Here is a 15,297-nt window from a genome sequence, read left to right on the forward strand (position 1 = left end):
TGTAACTGTTCAATATATTTATGACCTCTATTATCCTAATTTGGATTGCTTTATGTTAAACCATATTTAGGGAAATTGCTGAATTATATCATCTGTTAAGATGTATTAAGATTCAGCATGTATCAGGTTAGTCTACTGGGTGAGACTTCTGTCTCTGAAACCAATGTCTTGCTTTTTAATCCTGCAAATTAAAGTGATTTTTGCCCCTTTCCACTCTGAAAGGAATCTAGCATTTCATTAAATTCTTGTATTGTTGCTACTTTTAAGTGTAAATGATATGCATTAATCTTCATTAACTGGGAAACAGTGAGTGGGCTACATTATATCTTTTGGTTTTGCTCAACACTACTCATACAGTGCAAATTGGTAACTTTATTCAGATACCGATTGAAATATGATAAGCAAATAATACAAATCTTTTAAGTAGATGCAAATCTTATGAAGTCAACATATAATGGGTCTGGAAAAAGAAGAGGAGCAAATCATAAGATGATTTTGTTTTTCTAGAGAAGAGTAGCATCTCTTTAGTCAAGGAAAAAAACATGCAGCTACCATTTGTGTATCTTTCATTCTCACTGTATTTGGAATGGAACCTTTATTTCAGTCATTGACCAGATAAAAATACAACACAATAGAGAAGTAGTAATCTCCAGCAATCATGATTCTGCCAGTACTTTCTTGCAAAACATCGTATAGTACAATCGACACTTGTGATTTTACCAATTGTTTCCTTATGCAGCTTGCAATGTAGCCAAATTTTGCCACGTTGGTGGAAACAATACCACTGTTGGACAAAAGGAGAGACACATAAAAGGCTGATGGCCTACCTGGGAATCTAGACAAAACAGGTGACAAAAGTGCTAACTGTATATCTCTATAAAATAAACATTGAAGCAACATATGATCAATTGTCTTAACTGCTCCTGACTGACATGGGCATAACATTTGAGCAAAAGGAATACCACGATAGCAACCTTCTAAGAGAGCTGAGAGCAGCGCATTCAAGTGTGCCAAGGCAAATGCCCTTCTTGATTTGGCAAGAACAACTCATGTCAATATTTAGCTGGTCTATGATTTTAGCTGGTGAGTTGCATTACCTAAGAAAGGTAAATGTCTGACTCGGGCCCTGTTTCCTTGAATCACTATGTCCCAAATCTGCTGCCTGATTAGCTCCTTGGCTTTAAAGATCCCTAAGAAGACCAACATGGGGATACTTAGCCCATAACTTTCTAATATCCTCTCAACTCCCTCTTTTCATGCATATGTCCTTCAGGACCAGAAGAGCGAGGCCTGCTTGACCAAGATTTAATTTCAAATAAGAGATTTTTGCAACCTAAGCATGTGCTTCAGTTGGTATTAACCCCAGTTCTCGCCTTCGTGCTGCATTTGGCATCCCTCTTGGCACCCCAAGGATTGTTCTAATAAATTTGGCTTGTACCAACTCTAGGGAATAAAAATCCTTGTAATTACTCAGCTGGGTGCCATATAGTAGTTGGGCTAAAATTTTCCCTTTGAATACCTGAATTGCAGCGGGTACGTAACCACCTCCCTTCCCAAAAAGCACTCTGAGTGCCATTGCACTTTTTTGTGCCTCTTGTGTAACATGGAGCAGATGTATTTTGCACACTAGTTTCTTTCAAGGAGAAAAAACAGATCCACAAAATTCCACACATGGTCAGTAAACACCTGCATGTTTCTATTGGAAAATCCAAATACCTACTTCAAAGTTTCCTTATTAATCCTCCATAAGAACAAATACTTTCCTAACATACAAATAATTCTACACATCATAAACTAACTCTTAATATCACAAATGTATTACATATAATTTGTTCACAGCAAACTTGCTAGCATTATTTACTTAAAACATGTCTGCCTTGCCCCTCCAGCACACTGCTATTTGAGGTGGGTTACAATAAAAATAAAAGCCAACAAGATTTTTAAAAAGTTACACACACACACACACACACGTGCGCGCGCGAAGGCTAAAATGATTAAACCAGAGGACTGATTGAAAATCTCTCTGAAGGGGAGGGCTTTCAAATTTGTTCTTAAAGAACTTGTTAGGGAGAGAGATTGGTGAGGCTGCTCTAGGCATTTCCAAAGATGGGACTGCTACCAAAAGGGCCCGGTCCCTACCCCCTCCCCGCTAACCCGTGTCAGTGATGGGGTTGAGAGCAGGGCTTGCAAAGAGGAGTGAAGGGTCCTGGGAGATTCATATGTGTGAATAAGGTCCAATACCCAAGTCCCAAGCTGTGTAGGGCTTAGAAGGACAAAACCAGAACTTTGAATCTGGTCTGGATCCAAACTAGTGATCAAGGAAACGGCTGTAGGATAGGTGTAATGCTTGTGTAGTGACTAGCACCCACAAACATTCTTGTGGCAACATTCTCAGCCAGCAGAAGTTTCCACAACGTCTTCAAAGGCAGCCCCACATAGAGCATGTTGCAGTACTCCAATCTGGATATAGTCAATGGAACTAATCAAAGGAACTAAACTCCACACCTAAACAAATCTTTTTACATGTTAATTTTACTTAATTAAAGATAGTGTCTGATATTCAGAGCAGCATGATAGTGAAGTGGCAGCAAGAGTGCTCCAAACTCCACTGAAGGCTTGTCAACCAGCAGAGCACATGCAGAGGGGCATGAGGAAGCAATTTTTGCTGTTTTTCCTCCCTCCAAAAGTGCTCTTTGGCTTCTAGACATATGTCCCTGATGGCTGCAGGACCCTTAGGGACATATTCTGGGAAGCCAAAGGGTACTTCTGGAGAAAGAGGAGTGCAGCAAAAATTGCTTTACCATCCCCACATACACATTTTGCTGTTCGATAAGCCTTCAACTGAGCTCGGAGCTGCCCTCACTGCAAGGGCAAATCTCCTGTTCTGCCCTTCTAACAATGCACTGCATGTCAGCTACTATTTTTGAAATCTTGTTTACACAACTGGTATTGTATTGCTTTTTGCATTTCCCCCCTCTGGTGTTAAGTCCCTTTTGCTTCTTCACCTGTTAGTCAAGGCTCACTGATGTTCTTTATGAGAATTGGAACAACTTAGTATATACATTTAGAAATTACATTGCCAAAATGCTTGGCAATTTAAGGGGTTCCTGGAAAGCCACCATTTCTTTTTCCAAGCTAGCAAAGAAAGAGCCAAGATGGTTTTCTCATCCATTCCATTACTAACTGCTAAAGCATTGCATGGAATAGTGTTTTAATGCACTTCTTAGCCAAACTCGCTACAGTTGGGTGAGGAATGAATGTAGGTGGTGGGCTGGGGGAAATCTATAGGTACCAAGTGAGCACACATCCTATATGATATCTATGTTGGGGGGTGGGTGGCACAAACTCCACAGTGCATTAAAACAGAGCTGTCGTAAAGATCTAAAAATTCTGCTGTGTTTCTGCTCTTCTTAAGAATGGTAAGGTTCAGGTTCTAAATTATAATGTTGCTTTATGTGGAAACAATGGTTCTACTTACAGATGGAATTGTAAGGAATTCATCAAACTTATACAATGACTGAGATGGAGGATTTATTTCCAGCCCTCTACAATGACTGAATTTCTTTTTGTTGAAGATTCACCTACATTCCAGCCTGAAGGGAATGCAGAAGCACTATAATTGGTTGGTTTCCTTTGTCCTGAATTACTGGCCTTAGGCAAGTTTTAGCTGGTGATTTTACTTTTGTGATTGGGGAGGGAGGTTCTCTGTCTTCAGGTTTTCACTGTAGATTCTGTAGGTTTAAAGGATGTTAGACGGGATGGGATAAAGGTCCAAGTGAATGAATACTTGTATGGACATTGTGGCCCTGTTCAGATGTAATGAAAACCATACGTAGTTTCTCAACAGGATAACAAACCTTTGTGATTATGAACCTTGGCCTCTCACACTCTCTCCTCCCTTCTTCTCCTCTTCTTCTGTGTTCAAAAGGAGGAGCTTTTACTTTGTTTTAACTAAACTGCATTTTCCTTACATATGAAGTTGGAACTGTTCACAGTTGCAGAACAAGGCTCTGAAACCATAGTTTGATCCTTGTTTGTTTTCTCTAACTAGTTTAAACTAAGCCACAGTAACCCAAGTTTGTCTGTAACACAAGTGTAGTTTTAAGCCCTCTTTGGGCATTTTCAAGTGCATAGGGAGAATAGGAACCTGCCAGCTAGCCTCACTCAGATGCACTCCTTAGCCGCACCCCCAGGCACTTGTGGGTTCCTCACTGTCTGAGGAGAGCAGCACTGCTGAAAGGGGAAAGTTTGTTTATGCAATTTAGAACCCTGAGCATTCTAAGTGTGGGATGTGTGTGTGGGTGGGATACACACACAAACAGATTTTGTTTAGCTTGGGTATTGCTGTTTTCTTCAGCCTCTCTTGCTTCCGCCTGCTAGAAATAGTCTCCTGCCCTTTTATACAGAGATGCTCTACACAGCATTTTCGGAAATTGAGTGACCAGGAGTCTGCTGCTACTGCTGCTGACTCATCTGATGTCAGATATATGCCAGAAATGATGCATTGTAGGGCCATTCTCTCCAGTGAATGCTGCAGAGCAGTCTTGAAAAGAGCAGAAAAATATACTAGAATGAAATCTGATCTTTGAGCTGAATTCCCCCATAGCCTAGACATTTGAAGCAGGCAGAAAGCCAAAATTCATTTTTTCCCTGTTACGTTCTTTTATTAAGATGAATAGGAAAGGCATAGAAAAATGTTTTGTTTGCCTCCTACACTAAACCAGAGGCTCAGACAGATCACATATAAGAACAGCGCTGCTGGATCAGGCCCAAGGCTTATCTAGTCCAGCATCCTGTTTCCCACAGTGGCCCACCAGATGCCTCTTGAGAAGCCCACAGGAAAGAAGTTAAGGCATGCCCTTCCTCCTTGCTCGCCTGCAACTGGTAATCAGAGGCATCTTGCCTCTGAGGCTGGCGGTGGCCTATAGCCACCAGACTAGTAACCACTGATAGACCTGACCGCCATGATTTTGTCCCTTTTAAAGTCATTGGGCTAGTGACCATCACACATCCCGTGTCAGATAATTCCATAGATTAATTATGCACTGTGTGAAAAAGTAGTTCCTTTTGTTGTTCCTAAATTTCCTGGCCATCATTTTCATGGAATGACCTCTAGTTCTTGTATTGTGTGAGAATTAGAAAAAATTATGTCTGTCCACTCTCTCTACTCTATGCATAATTTTATACACCTCTGTCATGTTGCCTCTTTTCAAACCAAAAAGGTCCCGGATGCTGTAGCCTCGTGCTCCAGGCCCCTGATCATCTTGGTTGTCCTCTTCTGCACCTTTTCCAGTTCCACAATGTCCTCCTTAAGATACAGTGACCAGAACTTTACGGAGTACTCCAAATTTGGCTGCACCATAGATTTGTATAAGGGCATTATAATATTAGCATTTTTATTTTCAAATCCCTTCCTTATGATCCCTAGCATGGAGTTGGTCTTTTTCACAGCTGCCATGCACTGAGTCGACACTTGCAATGAGCTGTCCACCACAACCCCAAGAGCTCTCTCCTGGTCAGTCACTGGCAGCTCAGACTCCATCAGTGTATACGTGATGTTTGGGTTTTTTTGCCCCGACATGTATCACTTTACAGTTGCTTACTTTGAACTGCATTTGCCATTTTGTTGCCCATCCCTCCAGTTTTGAGAGATCTTTTTGCAGCTGCTCACAATCTATTTTGGATTTCATTGTCCTAAATGGTTTAGTATCATCTCAAAATCTGGCCACTTCACTGCTTACCCTGGCTGCACCATGTCATATAATGCACTGAAGCACACATCCATCTCCTCAGTTTGCTTAGAATGTGGGCCAGCAAAGGTTGGGGACCATAGGACACAACACATGTGGAATGTCAATGGATTTGTCCATTGTATACTTGCTGTATGGCAATCTATGGGCAGTGGGTCATTCAAGGGTGCTCAGTATGGAAGAGAGAGTCCTACTAACATATGGTCCTGGTTCTTGTCTGTCTTCTCTTGGAGTGTAGAAGGAAAGGGGACTTTGCTTAAAAACAAACAAACCCCACCACCCTGCTTAGTGAATTAAACTTTCCCTTCACTACTTTAGCAACTAAGAACTAAATCCAGGGATTAATCATCCCATTGCCTCCAGTACACAAGGACAGCCGGAGCCACACCCTAAAGCTATTTCTAGGAGTTGGAGAAAAAGAAGAAATGTGCTTCTCTTTCCATGAGTTATCAACAGTGTTGCTTTGGCTCTCTGGATTCAAAACATGTCACCCTGGGTCACAGTATCTACTGATTAAAATATCTCACCAAGATGTCTGTCCAGCAGGGGATTTCCTTCATTTAATATCTCTCTAGGCAAGATATTTAACGAAGGAAATTCCCTGCTATTTCAGTCTCTATTTGGCTTTTTCTATTACTTAAATCAAACATGGACCCTAATAATTTAAAGCTATTGCTTCTTGTCCTCTTTTCAGAGATTAAAATACAGTACTTTCCTTATTTCCTTCTGCATCCTTCCATTATGCCTTCTTGCCTATACCCTCAGATTGTTCTCACATGTTTGACCTCCATGCCTGATTTACAATGTCTGTACCTCACTTTGGTAAATTGTCAACATGTTCTAATTATGCTGCTTGTCATAATGAGTAGGGACTGAGTTACGTACTCTTGCCTTTCTCCATTTTCAGAATCAATAATAAAACTGATTGGAAGTAGGATTCAGGTAGAGAAGTAGAAGTATTTCTTCAAACAGTGCATTAACTCATGGAACTCATCACCACAAGATATTATGTCTGTTAGCTTAGGGGATTTAGATTGGACCATTTCATGGCAGATAAGTCTTTCTGTGGCTTTTAGCCATGATATAGACATAGACTGCATTATCAAATTGCAGGAACGCATACAGGCGATGGATATCTCCATCTCTCTGCTTCTGAGCATTTCTGGGTTATCCGAGCTGACTGTTGTGAACAGAATGTTGGGTCAGAAGGACTATTGCTCCAACAATCTTCTTTACTGTTGTAAGGAAGTTCTGAGGCTACTTGAAAAATGGGTAGACTGCTGCTCCTCCCTCTCCCTCTAGTGGCTGATTCTTCTTCTACTCTTTCCACTCATTTACAGAGGTGTTAGGTTTGAATTTCAGAACCTCTGGATATGGTCAGAGGCCTAAATCAATCAGATTCAATCTGTTTTAGGCCCCAATTCTTTTCATAGCCATCAGCAGTGTCAAAAAAAACCCTCCTTGCCAATAGGAGTTCTAGCTGAATCTGTGATAAGGTTGTTTGTATGCATTTGCCAGGTCTTGCGGCTTTTAGAATAGCACAGGAATTCCTAAGTTGCATGAAGTTATTTGGCAATGCTTAGTTAGACCCCAGCTAACTGAGCAAAGAGGAACCTTTTGAAAGTGGTGATTCTCTTTATTTAGCAGGGGGAGAGCAACTGGCCCTATCCATCCTTAGCACAGCATCCCTCCAGTGGCTATTGCTGGTGTCCATCTTATGTTTCTTTTTTAGACTGTGAGCCCTTTGGGGACAGGGCACCATTTTATTTATTTATTGTCATGTCTCCCCTGGAAGTCAAGAGCTTCCACACCCCAAAAGAGGTCCCACAGACCAACCATGCCTGAGAGCTTAAACAGGGAGGGAGCTTCCTCTCTTGTTGAGGGCTTGTTCCATTCACAAGCTCCCCTTTGGAAGATACTGCCCCAGGCTCCACCCTGAGTCATAGGACTCCTGCTCATCCAAGCCCTGCACATGTGCTGGGCCCTCATCATGGGCCAACTAATCCTTATAAAGCCCCTGACACTCAGGGCAGTTCTCACGAGATCTCAGCCCAAACTCTCGCAATAACTTTGCAAGTCCCTGCAAGAGGCTCGATGTCTTGCAAGGTCTTGCCAACAAACAAGACGATCTCTCGGTCTCCCTGTTGAGGTCAGTTCAGGAGGCCACAGGTGGGTGAGCTGTCAGCGCCACTGCCACCCAGCACGAGCCAGGTCATGAGGGGCCTCCGGGTGTCTCAGGTGGACGCCCACTCCTCCAACCCTCCACCTTCATTCCTGCGGTTAGCGCGCGCGCGCACACACACACACACACACACACACACACACAGAGAAACCTAATGGTGCAGCGGGGAAGTAACTTGCCTAGGGAGCAAGAGGTTGCTGATTTGAGTCCCCACTGGTGTGTTTCTCAGACTATGGGAAACACCTATATTGGGCAGCAGCGATATAGAAAGATGCTGAAAGGCATCATCTCATACTGCGTGGGAGGAGGCAATGGAAAACCCCTCCAGTACTCCTATATTCTACCAAACAACCAGAGGGCTCTGTGGTCACCAGGAATCGACACAGACTCGACAGCACAACATAAATAAATACATACACACACAACAAGCTGCTTTGGAAACTTGTTGAGTGTGTGCGTCATGTTTGTAAATACCAGTTGTGTGCCTTCAGATTTGCATAAACAGTCAAAATATAGGGTGGCTGGGAGTCAAGACTTTTCTCATGGGGATGGGACTAGTGGCATCTGCTTTGCATGTAGAAGGCCCCAGGCTTAATCCCTGGCAGCATCTCCAGGTAGGGCTCGGAAAAAGACTCCTGCCTGAAGCTTTGGAGATCCACCACCAGTCAGTGTAGACAGGACTGAGTTAGGTGGACTACTGGTCTTGACTCAGTATGGCAGCTTCCTATGTACCTGGCCCCTACTTCGTTGCTCATATGGGCAGGCCCATGATGAAAGATATTTTTGAGCCTATAGACCAATCAACACCTGGATGAGTTTGGTTATCTGTACTTACCTGCCATGCAGGAAGAAGAATGGGACCACATATCAACTGCTGATGTGTGATGAATGGATTATCACTTATTGCAAATAGGGATGTGCACAAAACCGTTTTGGCCTGTTTGGTTCAAATTCCAACAAGGGTGGGTAGGTTTAGGAACATAGGAAACTGCCATATACTGAGTCAGACCATTGGTCTATCTAGCTCAGTATTGTCTTCACAGACTGGCAGTGGCTTCTCAAAGGTTGCAGGCAGGAATCTCTCTCAGCCCTGTCTGGGAGAAGCCAGGGAGGGAACTTGGAATCTTCTGCTCTTCCCAGAGCGGCTTCATCCCCTGAGGGGAATATCTTGCAGGACTCACACATCAAGTCTCCCATTCATGCAACCAGGGCAGACCCTGCTTAGCTATGGGGACAAGTCATGCTTGCTACCACAAGACCAGCTCTCCTCTCCTCTTGGTTTGGGTTTTGCTCGAACCACCACCACCCCCGTGTGCGGTTGGTTCGAATTTGAACCCAATTCACACTGGTTCTAAAAGGTTCTACATAGGATATAATGGGAACTTGAACCAGCCCATTATTCCCTATGTGAAGCACCTAGGGGCACAAAACCATAGTGGGTGGAGGGCTCCCAGGGGTGCCTACCACCCACCAAACCTCAAAGCAATCGGACACTCCTGTGATTATTAGTGATTTTTTGAAGATATTTTCAGCTTTTGCATTTCCTCCATAGGGAATAACGGGGATTTGAGGATGTCCCTATCCTCCCTTTGGGGCGTGCCTGGGAACCCCAAATTGAGTCTGGAGGCACAGCAGGTTGTGCCAGAACTTCCCCCAGGCAGCCCCAAGTCGGTGGGGTTTATGAGTTTTTTTCAGGATTTTTTTAGTTCTGGCCTCTCTTAACAATCTATCTCAGCATGGATTCTCTGGTTTGATTATAATATTATGAAAAGCACTTCAGAAGGGCTGCCTGGGGGCAGTTCTGGCAAAACCTGCTGTGCGACCAGACCCACTTTGACGTGCCTAGGCATCCCCGCTCAAGTGGGAAAATGGGCCAGATGGGCCACCTCAACCCCGATTGTTCCCGATGGGAGAAATTTTTATAAAAAGCAATTTAAAATATCACATAAAATCCCCGTTGCTTGGGGGTTCGGTGGGTGGTGGGCTCCCATGGGTGCCTACCACTCACCCCTGGTTTGTGGCCCTAGCAGGCCACACTACCAACACACAGTGACACAACTAAAAGACACACAGCTAAGAACCAAAAAATCACCCCAGAAACTGACCTGCTGCTGCTGCGTCTACACAACTGCAAAGCCAAGGGAACCAAACCAAACAGCACAGCCTACACAACAGCCACACAAACCAACAAGAGACCTATCAAGAAGGCAGCGCAAGGCAGTAAAACCAACCCGGCATCACGCAAACTGCAAAGAAAGAGGGGCAAAGCAAAAACACACCAAGGTGAAGGAGGAGAACTTAAAGTAACACACACAAACAAACATTTTTTCTTCTCTTCAGGCATGCGTTTTGCAAAAATACAGAGTTCACAGCAATTAGGGTCACTCTCACTGTTCTACGTAGATGAATGGGGAGAGACTCGTATGCATTGCAATGAAAGGGGGAAGATCTTTTTAAAATTATTATTTTTTAAACAATATATCCTACAAAGTTGGGGATGCCTGGGGGGAATTGAGGCCACACCTGCCGTACCCCAGACCCACTTTGGGGTGCCCTGGCACCCCCCCCCAAAGGTGGGGAATGGGGCATCCTCAAATCCCCATTATTCCCTATGAGAGAAATGCAAAAATTGAAAAAATCTTCAGAAAATCATTAATAAACACAGGAGTGTCCGATTGCTTTGGCATTCGGTGGGTGGTAGGCACCCCTGGGTGCCTATCACCCACCCCAGTTTTGTGCCCCTAGGTATTCCACATAGGGAGTAATGGGCTGGTTAGAGTCACCATTTTACCCTATGAGAAAAATAATTTTAAAAATTCAAAAAATCATTATAAATCATAGGAGTGTCCAATTCCTTTGGGGTTTGGGTAGTAGTTGGCACCCTGGGTGCCTACCTCCCAACCCAGTTTTGGAGGCTCAAACCAGTTCAAATAGAACAAGGCTCTGTTTGGTTCAAACCTGGACTGGCATTGCCAATTAAATGCCCTGTTTGATTCAAGTTTGAACCGTACCGGTTCAAATTCAAACCTGTTTGCACATCCCTAATTTTGACTAAACCTATACGATACTGAAAAAAATCATTTGGTACTTAATTCTAGAACTGGGTTCCCAACCTGTGGTACTCCAGATGTTGCTAAATTACAACTCCTATCATCCCCAGCCACAATAAATTGTATCTGGGGATGATGGGAGTTTTAGTTCAGCAACATCTGGAGTACCACAGGTTGGGAATCCCTGTTCTAGAAAAATTAGAAGTCTAGAAAAGTACAGTTTTAACAAAATATTTTCCACAGTGAGAATTAAGGAATCAATATTTTCAGTTAACACAGGCTCAGGCAGTTAGTATTTGGTTGGAAGGTGTCTGTGTCTCTTCTAGCGTTCAACCTGATCAATCTTCTGAGAAAATAACTGCCAAGCAAAGAAGGCATCTTGCAACACTTCAGAAAGAAGGTGAGGTTCGCATCTCATCTGGGATGTAGTATTGTTGGCACTGTTGTGTTGGTGACACACAGGCCACTTCATGACAGCACATCTGTTCTTGCAGATGTGAGAACAAGTCAGATGCTAATTCAGTTCAAGTAACAGCATTTTGCTTCTTTTCCCTAGTGGGTTTCCCCTCCCTCTTCAGGACACCTGCTGCTTTTCTATAATTAGCCTTGCAGGTAAATATATGAAGAATTTCCAAGAATAAAGTGCTGCTCCTTTTTAAGACAGAAATGATATGTATGTATTTGTGTATGTATGTATTAATTTATTTTGAAAAAGAGAAGGCCCTAGAAATAGTATTTGGGTGAATAACTATGCAGAAATTGGTTTGGAAAATGACACCCAAGCTTTTCATTGACAGAGCTTGGCTCCTTTTGGCAGCATTTGAAACAAAGTCACAATGGCCGTATGCAGTTCTGATGATCTGAATAATATCTATCTAGCTAGCTAGCTAGCTAGCTAGCTAGCTAGCTATCTAAAAAACTGAATAATTTTGAAATGCCAGTGAAATAATTAAGTGACATATCTGTCAAATGTCTGAAATTATGAAAGAGGAAGACATAGAGCCTGTCACACAATCCCATGAGCAGGCTTGAGGGCGGGCAGCGGGAAAGGCCTGAGCAGCTTACCTACCCCAGATTAAGCACCCAGACAAACCGCTGCTGCCCCAGACAGTGCAGAGGTTCGGAGGCCAGGATCTGGGCCCCCAGAAATCCCACAATGCACAACACGAGTGCACGGTGCTTTGTGGGGATTCTCCAGTGATGGCCAGAAGCACATTCCTGTGTCAACGCTGGCTGGGAGCAGCTGTGGCAACACATGAGCAGTGAGCCCGAGTTAGCAGTTGGCTTGGCTAACGGGTGGGCTTCGTAGGCAGATTTGCCACTAAGGCACTACCGGGACCCCCAGGACTCCCGCTGGTTCACACAGGCAGCTAAGCATAGGCTTATCAGCCCTAGCCCAGTCTAGGCTGCTCGTGAGATCAGCCTCATCAGATGGCTACTGCAGGTGGTCCATTTATCCCACAGTGGCTGCTTGTAAGTCAACTGGGGGGACATGAGCATCTGGCGAGGAGCAATGGGAGGCATTCCCCCCTCCCTGAATTGTCCTCCCCCCCCCAACTCACCGAAGACAGCACTGGTGGGGGCAGGCAGTGGCTTCTAGGTGTTCTGGGCACTTCAGTCAGCAAGTCAAGCAAGAAGGAGGGATGGGGGATGTGCTGTTTGCCTTGCCTTAGCCCTGGGAAACAGAGGTAGCAGCTGGAGCACTGGCTTGAGAATGGGAAGGGAGCCTGGGTGCAGCTGGCATAGGGCACCCAAGCCCCCCCAAAGGTCTTTGCAGATGTTGCCTCCCCCCCCACACCCCTGCCAGAGTTATGTGGACGCCCATGCAGGGCAATCCAAGTATGTGAGAAATCAGTAGCTGGTCAAATCTCGCTCCGTCTGTTATGTTGCTCAGACTAAATCTTGCCAGGGTCAGCTGCTGAAAGAGGAACCAGGTAGGTCCAGATAGGCCAGGTTGAGCCCTCCACTCCCTGCCCACCTAACCCCCTTAACAAACCCGGCTTTTAGCTGAGGTTAAGGATGCTCTCGCACTCTTACCCCAGAGGGTGTCATGTGAATCCCTGGGCTGCGTGCAGCCTGAGGAGTGCCAGAAACGGGCACATAGAGCACCCGTCTGATGGGGGATCCCCCAGTGCAATGTGCGTGCCGCGCATTGTATTGAGGGATGCCTGGAGGCTGTACCAACAAGTTCCGGGCCCAGATCCATCCTCCCTGCTCCGTGTTTCATGGAGTTGCATGGAGCAGGGCTGCCCATGTGGGCACATGGGAGGCGCAGTGGGAAAGGTATGTTCAGTCATCTGGGGGGATGGTAGGTCACGTACAGCCTTCCCCCAGCACCCTCCCAGCTTGCCCAGGACAATCGTGTGAATCACCCCATTATGTTGTACCTGCATTCAGATTTCTGTACACTTGTGCAAGTGTTTGTGTGAATGACTGTGTAGACAGCTCTGCCTGTGTTCAACTTCAACATAATGTGTGAATTACTGTACTTGTGCACAGATCCGTACCTGTTCAACATAATATCTGAATATTGAGAGAGACTCGTTCCGTAATAGAGGTGTGTGAGAAAGGAAAGGAAACGGTCAATTTGGGATCAGATGGCCTACATAAAATACAGAGGTTTAGACAATAGATGACCAAACCTAAAAATCAGGGGGAAAGTAAGGGAACATTCCTTAAGATTCCTTCCATTTTCCTCCAGGGTATTGCTAAGGATTACAAATTGGGCAACTTGGTATTCCGATCCAATTTTGGGAAAAATCTTTCCACTTTTTGAAAGTATCTCTGAGGCCTATTCCCTGGTTCTCCATGCCACATCTCTTCCCAGGAAACCACTTGACTGCTGGACGTTTCCCAGAGCAGACGAGAGTAGGCATGTTCAAGATGGTATAGGAACATAGGAGGAAGCTGCCTTAAACCAAGTCAGACCATTGGTCCATCTAGCTCAATATTGTCTACAGTATACAGACTGGTAGCAGCTTCTCTAAGGTTACAGGCAGATGTGTTTCTCAGCCCTATCTGGAGATGCTAGGGAGGGAACTTGGAACCTTCTGCATGCAAGCATGCAGATGCTCTTTCCAGAGCGGACCCACCCCCTAAGGGGAATATCTTACAGTGCTCACATATAGTCTCCCATTGAAATGCAAGTCAGGGTAGCCCCTGCTTAGCAAAGGAAACAATTCATGCTTGTTTCTACAAGACCAGCTCTCCTTCCATGTGGAGGGGTATGACAGTAAGTATCCTGGAAGACTTAAGTAGTGCTCCGATTTCACGCTGTCTGCTCAAGAACCAATGCCACCACCTCTTGGCTTCTTCTGCTTCTGTAGCCATGCACAGCCAGAGCTGTATGTGTGTCAAGTTTTTGGAAGGAAGAATGGATGCATTAAGAATATGCTCTGCCATTTCTCCAGGGCACTGAAGCATCTGCATACTTGAAAAGAAAAAAGTGGGGAGGGGGGGATTCAGCCTTGAACTAGCATTCTCTTTTGAACAGATTCTGTTCAACATTGGTTAGAGTTCCTGAATGAGCTGCAGCTCCGTCTACAACTTATGCTGTGCAATGGAGCAAACCCTCAAAGTATTTAGCAAAGAGGATGGCTTGATGTCTAACTCAACTAACTTGAGCCCAGCCTTCATCACCATGAACGGATGATTACAGCATTTTTTCATAAATTACATTAAAAATTCTATTTAAAATGTTACATTATAAAATTATAAATTCTATAAAAATGTAACACAGGGGTTCCCAACCTTGGGTCTCCAGATGTTGTCAAGCTACAACTCCCACCACCACTACCACCCACAGTGGCCAAAAGCCATTGTGGTGGGGGTTGATGGGAGGTAAGTCAACATTTGGGTGCCCAAGGTTGACAACAACCTTAGATGTAACTCAATGTATCAAAAAGAAACTAAGCTGACACACACAGCTGCCAAAGTTGGAATTATTTTTCTGATGGCTAACGGAGGACCAAGAGTCAGAAGATGAAACTTCCAGGCTTTTCTCTTAGTTTTCAGGGTTATACACCGCCTAATGACACAGCAGGGAAATGTCTTGACTAGCAAGCCAGAGGTTGCTGGTTCAAATCCCCGCTGATATGTTTCCCAGACTATGGGAAACACCTATATCGGGCAGCAGCAATATAAGAAGATCCCGAAAGGCATCATCTCATACTGCGCAGGAGATGGCAATGGTAAACCCCTCCTGTATTCTACCAAAGACAAACGCATGTCTCTGTGCTCACCAAGAATTGACACTGACTCGACAGCACACCTTACCTTTATATCGATTCCTCCACAATTTCCTACTCTCTCCCAT

The 15,297-nt window shown here is 44.5% G+C and overlaps 1 protein-coding gene across 11 annotated transcripts in view; it reads left to right on the forward strand.

Annotated features, from left to right (window-relative positions):
• The window catches only part of LARP7 (La ribonucleoprotein 7, transcriptional regulator), a 73,184-nt gene that overhangs the window by 46,500 nt on the left and 11,387 nt on the right, over positions 1-15,297 (forward strand). For 7 of the 11 annotated variants that reach the window (XR_008307979.1, XR_008307980.1, XR_008307971.1 and 4 more), the window contains 4 exons: positions 740-848; positions 3,481-3,622; positions 11,309-11,382; positions 11,539-11,594. The gene's annotated coding sequence lies outside the window, so the exon portion shown is untranslated. The remainder of the gene's footprint in view (positions 1-739; positions 849-3,480; positions 3,623-11,308; positions 11,383-11,538; positions 11,595-15,297) is intronic. The other 4 variants (XR_008307972.1, XR_008307975.1, XR_008307981.1 and 1 more) reach the window with 3 other exon arrangements.

The sequence above is a fragment of the Hemicordylus capensis genome, chromosome 5 (genome assembly GCF_027244095.1).
Source record: "Hemicordylus capensis ecotype Gifberg chromosome 5, rHemCap1.1.pri, whole genome shotgun sequence".
Taxonomy (NCBI): domain Eukaryota; kingdom Metazoa; phylum Chordata; class Lepidosauria; order Squamata; family Cordylidae; genus Hemicordylus; species Hemicordylus capensis.